The 11,904-nt window shown below is 44.2% G+C and overlaps 1 protein-coding gene across 5 annotated transcripts in view; it reads left to right on the top strand.

The window, feature by feature from the left end:
• Positions 1-11,398: 11,398 nt before the first annotated feature.
• Positions 11,399-11,904, top strand: part of PLCB4 (phospholipase C beta 4) — a 384,175-nt gene continuing 383,669 nt past the window's right edge. For 2 of the 5 annotated variants that reach the window (XM_074346931.1, XM_074346929.1), the window contains exon 1: positions 11,399-11,604. The gene's annotated coding sequence lies outside the window, so the exon portion shown is untranslated. Of the gene's footprint in view, positions 11,605-11,697; positions 11,848-11,904 lie in introns of those variants that run through there. The other 3 variants (XM_074346932.1, XM_074346928.1, XM_074346930.1) reach the window with 2 other exon arrangements.

Raw genomic sequence — 11,904 nt, 5'->3', positions numbered from 1 at the left:
CTTACATTTGTATTTGACCTCTTATACTATTTACAACATCGGCAACCAGGACATCTAGGAAATGCTTTAACAGACTTTTCAAATAATATGTTTGAATCATATATTTTATTCCTGCTAGATACAAAATTAATCAAGGCATCTACCTATTTATATGAGCCACAATATAATTTTCAATCTCACTCAGAAAGGCACAAGATTTTCACTTATCTCACAGATAGTCCAAATGCTTGATCACTGTGAAAATTTAAAGCTCTTATTAATATCAAATAGAACCTCACTATGGCAGTATGGAATTCAGTTTGCATAAGAGCAGGTAACTTATTTTTTCCTTCACTCTCCTTTCTCCCTCAGTGGTGGACAGAATAACGCCCCTTCCAAAATATGCCCATGTTCTCAATCCCTAGAATCTGTGAATATGTTTCCTCCCTTGGCAAAAGGGGATTTTGCAGATGTGATTAAATTAAGGATTTTGAGATTTGGGAGATTATTTTAGATTATCTAATTGAGCCCAATGTAATCACAGATGTCCTAAATAGTAGAAAAGGAAGGAAGAAAAAAAGGTCAGAGTGATGCCATGTAAAAAGCACTTGACTTTCTGTTGCTTGTTTTGCAGATGGAAGAAGGAGTCCATGAGCCAAGGGATGTGTGCTGCTCTAGAAGGTGGATAGGCAAGAGGATGGATTCACCCCTAGAGCCTCCAGAAGGGAAGGCAGCTTTGCTGGCACCTTGGTTTTAAGCTAGGGGGACTCATTTCAGACTTGTAACCTACAGAACTGTCAGATAATAAATTTATGTTCTTTAAAGCCACTAAGTTTATAAGGAATTTGATACTGCAGCAATAGGAAACTAATATTCCTCCCTTCCTTTTTTTTTTTTAGCAAATATTTATTAAGTACATACCATATTCAACCTTCAAAATTAACAGAAAAATGAGTTAGAAGATTGAAATATTGCTATTCTTTTTCCTATTTAAAACTTTTCTAGAAAATGCTATGCCCCTTTCTACTTGCAAATTATCCTAAAACAAAAGGAAATGGGAAAAAGAAATGTGACTTCATAACCCTTAACAGATGTGTAACTCAGGGCTGCCACATTCAGTGAACATCAAACAGGGATACAGGAAAATGCTGTAGTAGTAGATTTAAGACTGAGACAGCAGGGTATACAGCATTCCAAAGCAGGTGGCCCACCCTTGGTGGGTATTTTTTTAATTGAGATATAATTTACATGTGATTTTGTTTTGAACAATAGGAAGGATGGTTATCAGCTGATAGAGTTTCTGTGGGCCAAGTTTGTTACCAAAAAGTCAGTGGTGATGAAGGGTCACAACCTTCACAGCACATTTTCAGGAAGCAGCTACCCAGAGCAGCAGAGTGGAGGAGAAGACTCTGCCTTGGAAATAGCCTTGAAGCTGCTTTTTCATGGATTGGAAAGAAGAAATACAAACTTATTTTAGAAAGATCTCAGAGAAGATGGTCATAAGACATAACAAGGGGATAAGTAAGGGAAAGAATGGAAGAGAACAATACAATCTCAAGAATAAACGCCATAATCAGAAGCACAAAGAGCAAAAGGTCTTGCTGAATAATGCAGGAGCAGACATGGAAGATGGGACAAAGAAAAAAGTTACAGCAATCGAAACAGCATGGTACTGGTGAACAACCAAAAAGCAACAACAACAACAACAACAACAAAACAAACACCCCCACCCCTAAAAAAAACCAGACATATAGATCCATGGAACAGAATACAGAGCCCAGAAATAAATCCATTTACTTTTGGTGAATTCACCTATGACAAAAGAGGTAAGAATATACAATGGAGATAATTCAGCCTCTGCAATAAATGGTGCTGGAAAACTGGAGAGTTACACGCAAGAGACATCATGTACAAAAATGAACCCAAAATAGATTGAAAACCTAAATGTAAGACTGGAAACCATAAAACTCCTAGAAGAAAGCATAGGCAGAACATTCTTTGACATAAATCAAATCATAAATTGCAACATTTTGGGGGATACATCTCCTCAGGCAAGGGAAATAAAAGCAAAAAGAAACAAACAGGACTACATCAGACAGCAAAGCTTTTGCACAGTGAAAGAAATTATCAACAAAGTGAAAAGGCAGCTTACTGAATGGAGAAGATATTTGTAAATGAAATATCCTATAAGGGGTTAATCAAAATACACAAAGAACTGAAACACACAACATCAAAAACAAACAAACAAAAAAACCCCAAATAATGTGATTAAAAAGCAGGCAGAGAACTTGAATAGGCATTCTTCCAAAGAAGACATACAGATGGTCAACAGACACAAGAAAAGACACTCAACATCACTAATTATTAGGGAAACGGAAATCAGAACCACAGTGAGATATTCCTCACACCTGTCAGAATGGCTATTACCAAAAAGCCCACAAATAACAAGGTATGGCAAGGATGTGGATAAAAGGGAACCGTTATGAACTGTTGATAGGAATGTTAATTGGTGCAGTCACCATGGAAAACAATATGGAGCTTCCTCAAACAATTAAAAATAAAACTTCGTATGATCAGCAATTCTACTTCTGGGTAATTTTTGAAGACAACAAAAAGACTAATTCTAAAAGCTATGTGTATCCCTATGTTCACTGAAGCATTATTTACAATAGCCAAGATATGGTGGCAACCCACATGTTCACTGATAAATGAATGGGTACGGAAGATGTGGTATGTATATATATAAATGTATATCATATGTATATAATAAAGTATTAGCCATAAAAAGAATGAGATCTTGCTTGCTATTTGTGACAATATGAACGGACCTAGAGGGTATTATGCTAAATGAAATAAATCAGACAGAGAAAGACAAACACTGTGTGATTTCACTTCCATGTGGATTCTAAAAAGCAACACAAAAGAAGAGACACAACAAAACAGAGACAGACTCATAGATACAGAGAACAAACTGGTGGTTGCCCAAGGGGAGATGGGTGGGGAGATGAATGAAATAGGTGAAGGGGATTAAGCAGTACAAGCTTCTAGTTAGAAAATAAACATGTCACAGTGGTGTAATGTACAACACAGGAAATATTGTCAATAATATTGTACTTACTTTGTACGGTGATAAATGACAACTAGACTTAATGCTGATCATTTTGTAATGTACAAAAATATCAAATCACTATGTTGTTCACCTGAAACTAATATAATATTCTAAGCCAACTACACTTCAATTAAATTTTTTTAAATTAATAAAATTGAGAACTGAAATAATAGAACATAAAATGCTGAATGATACCCAAGAAAATGTTCCAGACATAATAATTTTGAATCTACAGTTTAAAAAGGCATGCTACCGCTCACCATTAAATATTACTGTTGACGCAAAAAATGTGCTACTAGGATTACTCCACTTCAGAGATAAAGAAAGAATCTTCAGGGATGTGGAGACAAAAATTCATCATCAAACATTAGGCTAACCCCAGATTTCTTCACAGCAACATTAGATGCTAGAAGCAAGTCCTACGAATTCCTACAAGAGAGAAAAGGTAAACCATGGATTTGGTACCAAGCCAATCACTCAAGAATCCTGTTGAACAAGCAGACATCCTGACATGTAATCGGCAGGAGCTGTGAATCTCATAATCCATTTAAAAGATACAAAAGATATTAGAGGCCAAATTTCAGCAAACCAACATACGAGTGGAGAACATAGAGCAAATGGACTAGCAGGGAATTCATTTAATCCTAAGACCAAGACTAAATCAAATGACAACCAAACTCTGAAAATGTAGAAATAATATATGCAACATTCAGGAAAGGAAGGAGAGAAGGCGGAGTAGTGTCAGTATCCTGGTAACCTTTACAGCCAGCATCAAAGATATCATCATAGACCAAAAAAGCAAGTAACAGGGGTGAAGATGTATTTAAAGCTACAAACATAAACATGAAAAAAAATTCATGTGGGGGAGGGTATAGCTCAAGTGGTAGAGCACATGCTTAGCATGCACAAGGTCCTGGGTTCAATACCCAGTACCTCCTCCAATAAAATAAACAAACCTAATTACTTCCCCCTATACCAAAAATAAAGTAATTAAATAATACAATAATAAATAAATAAAATACTTTAAAAAAAGAAATGTAAAAGACATGTCAGCAGCAGACAGACTTTCTCCTTGAAATAGTCAGAAAGGTTGAAAGATAATTTAAAAAAAAAAAGAGAGAAAATAATTTCAAAAAAAAAAATCACGTAAGTAAAATTGGGGGCAGTGAAGAGGAGGGAGAGGAATGCGGACGAAGTGAAAATATATCATTATTATTATTGCTTATAGCAAGGAGCAGTGGTTAATCCTACAGATATAATACATTGTGGCACAGCCATACAGTGGGATGCTATGGAGCCATTAAAAAACAAATTAAGGCTGCTCGGCAAGGGTCGCTATCATTTCTGAAATAGATTAAATTTAAAAAGCAGTATAGTGTGTGAGAAGTAGGAAGAATACACGTAGAGAAGTTGGTATGGTGAACACTCACAGGCAGGCTAAGTAAGGCATAGGAATATAATGCTTTCCTCTTGGTACTTGAAGGCTGGTGGGGTGGGAGATAGTCCTGACTTTTCACCGTATATCCTTTTTCCATGTTTTGAATTTTGTATCTTGTGCCTGTATTACCTATTTTAAAATATATACTGTTATTTCTTTGGCAGGAAAACAGAGTTAGAATCCCGATTTTTGCCCTCCGGAGTTTCACACTCCTTTAAGGTGAAACAGACAAACAGGTAACACAACACAGTGAGGCAAGTGCTATTAGAACTGTACAAGGTGTTTTGGGGAAACATAAGACGCTTAATTCCTCCTGGAGGGGTGAGAGAAGCTGAGTCTAGAATGGAAAGATGACTTAAGAGATATTTATAAAACAGAGGCAATCAATGGTACTTAATGACCGCTCGAGGTGTAATGTGAAGCTGCGGAAGAAGTGAAAAATGACCCACTGGTTCTGGTTCCAGCCACTCAGCCATTCATTTTTAGCTCAGCAAACGTTTATTACTACCTCGCTATGTTCCAAGCAACATACTGAGCCCTGAGGAGTGGAAGTTAGATAAGAAATGGTCCCTACCCTCAAGGAATGCGGAGTCGCAGCACGGCAGACGGCAACGGTGACCTCAGTTATTCACCCTTCCCTTTGCAGCACTTTTCTGCCATGAGCAGGACACCCTGTCCTGTCCCTAAAGATGGGGCCCAACCTCAATGATTCACCTGGGGCAATGAGATGTCACCAGACAGGACACAGACGTTGGGGTCCCCGGATGCCATCAACTTGAGCAAATCACAGCAGCCGAAGACTGAAATGTTCATCAGTTAGTTGGTGTGACTGGATCACAGGATCCTCTAAGTCACTTCTACATGGAAGATTATAAAAATCTATTATTTTTATCTTGGCTCTTATGAATCACAATGGCAAAAATGATTGAAAAAGGAAGATCAAAGAAATTCATTTCTGCATGTGGTGAAAATTTTAGGCTTCCGAGACATGGAGGAACAATCAATTTAACTGAATTGTACTTTTGCTGTGATTCCAACCACGTGGAGTCAGTGAAGGAAAGAAAAGAACACTGAGTCTTGTCGAATGTGCAACTGATATTTATATTGTAAGTTAATGTATTTTTCTAATCTTGTTGCTGCATAACAGACATGGTAGGAACGAATCACTGTGTTTAAAAAACTGATTTGTTCACATTTAAAGAATGGAGAGCAACAGAAAACCATCCAATTAGGGCAGCAGCTTAGCAGCCTCATTTAAGTGGTATGTATATTTTCCATATGCTCTCATTTCATTTTATGTAATCTTGCCATAAACATCAGGTACGTAGGAACAGCGTGGCATCCATTTATAAATCATATCCCGCAGGTTAAATGCTTACATCCACGTTTGAGGCTTTCTAATTTAAATCTAACAGCACGTATTCCTTACACTTCAAGGAAATGATTACACATGCTTTGGCATCAGAAAAACTAATTTAATTGTCCTTTGACATACTTGGGAAAAACCTTTTATTTTTTATCCAGAAATATGTCATAGCTTTATTTGTGCTTTTGCATAAAACATTTAGGAATTCACTTTACCATGACCCAGAATAACCTTTGTTTTCACAAAACAACCCATTAAGTATCAAGTACTTAGTATGCTATTGTACTAGTAATAGGGAATGCATGAAGAAGTAGTAAGAGCGTATGGGATTGGCTTCCAAGGACCTTCAAGTGCCCTTTTGAAAAATCCCCGGCAAAATTTTACCATCACAAGAGACCAGGTAAATAAATTTTGATACATTCACACAATGATACACAATAGAACAATAAAAAGGAATAACTATAGGTACAAGCTGCAGCGTGGATGAATCTTACAGACACCATCATGATCCAAAGAAGCCAGGTACACATTCTGTGTGATTCCATTTACATGAAGTTCAAAAACAGAAAAGACAACTCCATGTGGTAGAACAGTGATTACCTGTAGTGGTGGTGGGGGTGTGTGTGTGTATGTGTGTGTGCTTGCGTGCGTGTGCATGGGATTGACTGAGAAGGAACACGAGGGAACTTTCTGTGGTGCTGAAAATGCTCAAACACCTTGTTCCAGGTGGTGGTCATATAGGTATTTATATAAGTGAAAACTTCTCAAGCTTTCACTTAAGATTTTCATGCTTTATTGCGTATGCTATACTTCCATCATATCAATCATCACCGTCCTCATCACCATCCTCACCACCATCACATAGCAGGTTTGAACCTCTGCCTTCTAGTCATATTCTAAGCCTAGCTCACACACAGAAAATTCTACTCTTAAGTCAAGTTGTTAGAAACAAAATTAAACTCCCTTCTCTACTTTTCATCCTGTTGTCCCTTAACGCTCAGTCAACAATTGACTTAACAGAAAGTTTAGTGGCTTTTTTTTTTCCCCAACTCCCATTGCATTCTAACATAAATTGAATCCTTGGGTGATTTTCTTCATATCTCAGTGCCTCTAACAAGTTTTAGAGGAACAAGAGACACAAGGTTAAGGAGGAGACACCCTGGGGTGGAGACAGCACCTGTCAGGTCGTTCTTTGAGCTGCCCACTTTTCAAAGATAGCTGTCCCTAATTAAGGCAAACTGGACAAATGAGCCAGTGGAAATCTTTTCATTTACGAAGGACAGCATGCAGAGAGCTAGGTGGAGCTGTGATCAATGTGTCACTTTAAATCAGGACAACAGAGGTACTGCCCTTTCTCTAAAAAGAATGCCATGTGATATTTTGCAAATACAGGTGTGACTAGGAACTTAAAGGTCCTCATCTCCCCTATCCTCCTTTCAAATAAAGCAACAATAACAAGTAAGTGTTTATAAAAATTGGAATAAGGAACTGGTTGAATAGCAGTTGATGCTGGCCATTCTTGTGAATGTGAATTCATGCAACAAGATGCTGTCCCAGAATTGATAACCAGAGCCTGCAAGGAAGCACAAAGAGCTGTTCAAAGATCCACATTCTTGAGAAAGAATTGGTTCTAGGGAATCTCCTTGTGACAGAAACAGCTCCATCTTAACTACCTCCTTCCTTGCCAACTTTGTGGCCTGCATGGGATGGGCAATTTTCTCTAATTTCTCTTTGCTTTCAGTGGACACTGTGGAAGGCTGCTGGGCTTAACTTTCTTGTGGGTGCCCCCCCCCCCCCCCGGGTAGCCTGCCTGGCATGTGAGCTGCCGCAGTAAGATGCACAGGGCTGAACTACCATGGAGAGGACCATGGGACTCAGAATGAAAGGAGCAGAGCTGGGGGCGGGGTTAGGGGTGGGGGGATTGGTGGGAGGTCCCCAAGGACCCTCCAAGGGCCTCACTATGTCCTCCATGGCAGAAAGGTGGCTTTGGGACATCTGCCATGGTCTCTTAGCCAGAGAAGCAGCCATGGTGAACCAAGCAAGGACCATGATGACCACAAGTCAAGGATAGAGACACTCGTCCTTTTCCTTCCTCTCTCCTGCCCAACATGCTGGAGGAACCAGGCCTTGAAGGTCAGGAGGCAAGGGTAGGGGGCAGGAGAGAAAGTGTTTAAGAGCCAGATTCTGTGCCACCATCCTTCCACTTCAAGAAGTAAGGGATCCAGTGAAAGCCTGCAATGGGGACTAGGTTGGACTTAAATCAAGTTTGAGGTTGACGATTTAACAGAGTCTGAGTTTTAACACTGAATATTATAACATCTGCCCAAGTGGTGCCACTGCTGTGTCCTGTTAGTGTGTTTCTTTTTTGTACTCTTGCCCATATAGGCATTCTCAGCATAAGCTCTCTAAACCATCAACCAGATCACTTCCTGACCCTGCTCAACACCTTCCAATGGGTTTCCATCGCACTTTAACTAAAGCACAAAGTCCCTTCTGCGGCCTTCCACAGTCTGGCCCCCTACTGCCTCTGTGACCCCAGTTCTACCCACTTAATGCCTCACTCTGCCAGTCTGGCTTCGTTCCTGTTTCTTGAACATGCCAAGTACATTCTTGTCTCAGGGCTTTTGCTGTTCCCCCTGCTGGAAACACTGTTCCCCAGATAGTCACATCTCTCCCTTCCTGTCTCCACTCAGATGTTGCATCCTTCAAGAGGCTGTCTCTGATCCCTGTTTAAAATCCCCCATCCCACCTCAAAAAGCCTTTTGCTTTTCTGTTTCATCATAGTTCTCAGCCCTACTTGATGTTACATACTTTTAATATGCTATTTATTATTTATCTCCTCTGATAATATCTAACCTTCACAGGGAGACATGATTTTGTCTTTTTTGTTGAGTTCAGTATCCTGGCCAAAAAAAAAAAAAAAAAAGTGGCCTGGCACATAAAAGTTTCAAAAATGTTTGTTGAATGAATGACTGAGATGTTATTAAAGGGAGAAAAAGATAACTTTGAAAGAATCGGATTGAACTTTGTACTTCGGAATAAAATTTAACTATTGAATGTTTAGAACCTCCTGAATTGAGATTCCCTAATAAACTCAATGTTAGATTGACAGCCAGGCATAACAACAAATGACTGCTGTGATTCGGTTTAGCAACATGTAAAATTAAAGACAGGCTTAATCCATAAAACTCTGAGTGAGCCCTAGGGCGGGGCGGATACTTCTATGGAAGCTGGTGTTATGTGGTAGATACGGGCGGGGGGGGGGGGGGGGACACCAAACTGAAACCTCTTTATTTCGTTCTCCTTCCATCCAAAAGTGAAGTTTATCATTTCTCCATACTTTGAATCTGGATGGGGGCCATGTGTCTTTCTTTGGTCAACAGGATATTAGCAAATGAAGGTATGAAATGCCTTAAACTGGGGCTTGCCCTCCCTTGCTCTTGGGAACAAGGAACTCACCATATAAAGAAGCCATATGGAAAAAGCACCCTGTCATCTTAGCCCTTGGGATGAGGCTCCAAACTCCACGTCTACAACTGCATGAGTGGAGCCAGCAGAAAACAGCAGACAGCTTGCTCTGCTGATGCCATGAAGAGTTGTTACTTTAGGCCTCCGAGTTTTGGTGTAGTTTGTACACAGTAAAGGCTACCTGATACACTGTATTTGGGAGTGCTACTTACTAAATTAAATTCCACTGTCAAAGCAGTCAAGACACACAGATGATGGCTTCTAGGTCATCTGTCTAAGGCGATAAGCAGCGAATACAGGAACACACACAGGAAGTCCTCCAGAAGTGGGTTTGAAACCAGCTACACCACTTACTGGCTGTGTGAGCAGCTGGCTGGGGCCAACTGCTTAGGTTTTCTAAACTTCAGTTAAATATGAAACAGAGAACAGGCCTCACATACTGACCCAACCTCCAGGCTTGATCTGAGGACCAAAAACATCAGCATGGCACGCTGGTTAGAAATGCAGAATCTCAGGTCCTACCCCAGACCTGCGAAATCAAAACCTGCGCTTTAACAAGACCTCCAGATGATCTGTGGGCACGTTTCAGTTTGAGGAGAGCTGCCGTTAACACCCTGGCATCACTCAAGGTCACCACATCTTGAAGGCCTCGGGAACAATGAAGAACTCCAAAGCTTTTCCCCAGGGTCTCGCAGGGAAACTCGGTCTAGGCTATTTTTCTTGGCTTTCTCAGCATGCAGTCAGGCTCAGCCGCTTCCAGGTTTTCTCAGGGATCAGCTAAAACTGCAGTTTAGCAATTTAGCTGAGGAGTTGTCAGCGGGCCCTCAGCCCCCTCCCGCTGAAGGATGCCCAGCTGGTAAACTTTTGATCACCCTCCTCTTAATTCTGCCTGGGAAAGGCCAGGGGAATGAGCCTTTTGCACCTGCAACTGCCTCTAGCCCACCAGACCTGGCTATTGTCTGAGCACGCGTTCCCCCTCCACTCCCCACACCGCTCTGGCGGCCAGGCTCCCTCTTTCCTCCTGGCCAGCCGGACCAGCTTCAGCGGCTGAGCATGCCCAGTTCAGCGGCGAGCGTGGCCCCAGTCCCCAATGCGCAGGTGCCACGTCTCCGGGTTTTGGTGGCCACCGGCCGGGAGGAGAAGGCGGAGTGGCCTCCGGGAGGAGGGAGACCTCCCGGGAGGGAGTCCCGGAGCAGCACGTTGTGAGGGTCCACACAAAGGGTGATGCTAAACGGAGCAGCGTTAGGGTCTGAACGCGACGGGGACGCCGAGTCACCTGAGGGCCTTGTTAGGGCGGAGGGGAGCCGGAAACTGGCTGGAGCTGCGCCCCAGAATCCCAGGGACCAAAGTCTGGGGGGTTTGAATCTCCGAGGTTGCACTTGGAGGAAGACTTTTTGGAAGCACTTAATCTGTCTGTGGCTCAGTTTAAGCCTCTGGGGAAAAAAACGAGATAGTAGTACTTGCTTTGGAAAATTGTTTTAAGGATTACAGGAACAAAAAACGTTTAGAACAGTGCCTGAAGCACTGGAAGCGCTTTCTGTGTCTATTAAACAAAATATAAACAAATAAGCAGTGGGGGGCACCCCGGGCAGCGGCTTTGGGGCATCAGCTTTCGTCAGTCCAGACCCTCTCCACTCTTTACCACCCACCCGCGCCTCAGGGCCCACAGCGGGCAGCCGGTCTCCCTTAGGACCCCCAACCCCACACAGGTGCTGCTCCCGGCGCCACCCTGTGCACCCCCCGACCCCAGGCGCGGGGCACGAGCGGCGGCGATGATGCCACCGGAGAAGGGGAGACCCCCGGAGAGCGCGCCGCGGCGCGGCTTCCCCGACGCCCCACCCACCGTCTCCCGGCTCGGCCCTCCACCCCGCCCGGCCGCCGCCCGCGGCGCGAGGCCGCCCCCGGCCGCCCGGCGCCCCCTCCCCGCCCCGCGGGCTCGCGGCCAGCCCGGCCCCTGCCCACCCCCAGCCCGGCCGGGCGAGCCGCACTGGGCATGCTCCGTAGCCTGGGCAGGTTGGGGCTGCGAGGCGACAGCTCCGGCTCCGGAGCCGGGAGGCGAGATTGAGGAGGGAGACTCGGGGGCTGGGGAAGGAGGGAGCGGCCGGTCGCGAGGGGCGGCGGGGCCCGGAGCCGGGACACGCGGAGCCCGGCGGGCGGGCGCAGCGGGCCGGCGGGCGCAGCGGGCCGGCGCTGCCCCGCGGCTCGGCCCGAGCGCGCCCGCGGAGACCCCCGCCCGGGGCTGAGGTGAGGACCGCGGGCTGGGAGGGGGTGGGGGCGGGGGGCCGGGGGCGGGGCGGGGGCGGGCCCACGCGCCGGGAGGGGGCTCGGTGGCCGGCGCTTTCTTGGGGGAGGGGGTTGGTGGCGCCGGGAGCTGTAAGTGAGCCGCACCGCAAACAAGAGCTCGCGCACACCCGCGCGCGCACCCTCCGGGTCTCCAGGCGGCGGCGGTGGCCGCATCCTCGGCAGCAGCTCCAGGCAAAGTGACAGGTAGGAGAAGGCATTCCGGGTCCCGCCCGAGGATGCTCCCGCCCGCCCGGGCCCGCT

Source organism: Camelus bactrianus, chromosome 19 (genome assembly GCF_048773025.1).
Source record: "Camelus bactrianus isolate YW-2024 breed Bactrian camel chromosome 19, ASM4877302v1, whole genome shotgun sequence".
NCBI classification, from domain to species: domain Eukaryota; kingdom Metazoa; phylum Chordata; class Mammalia; order Artiodactyla; family Camelidae; genus Camelus; species Camelus bactrianus.
The sequence above is the reverse complement of the archived record's forward strand: the minus strand, read 5'-3'. Positions and strand labels throughout refer to the sequence as shown.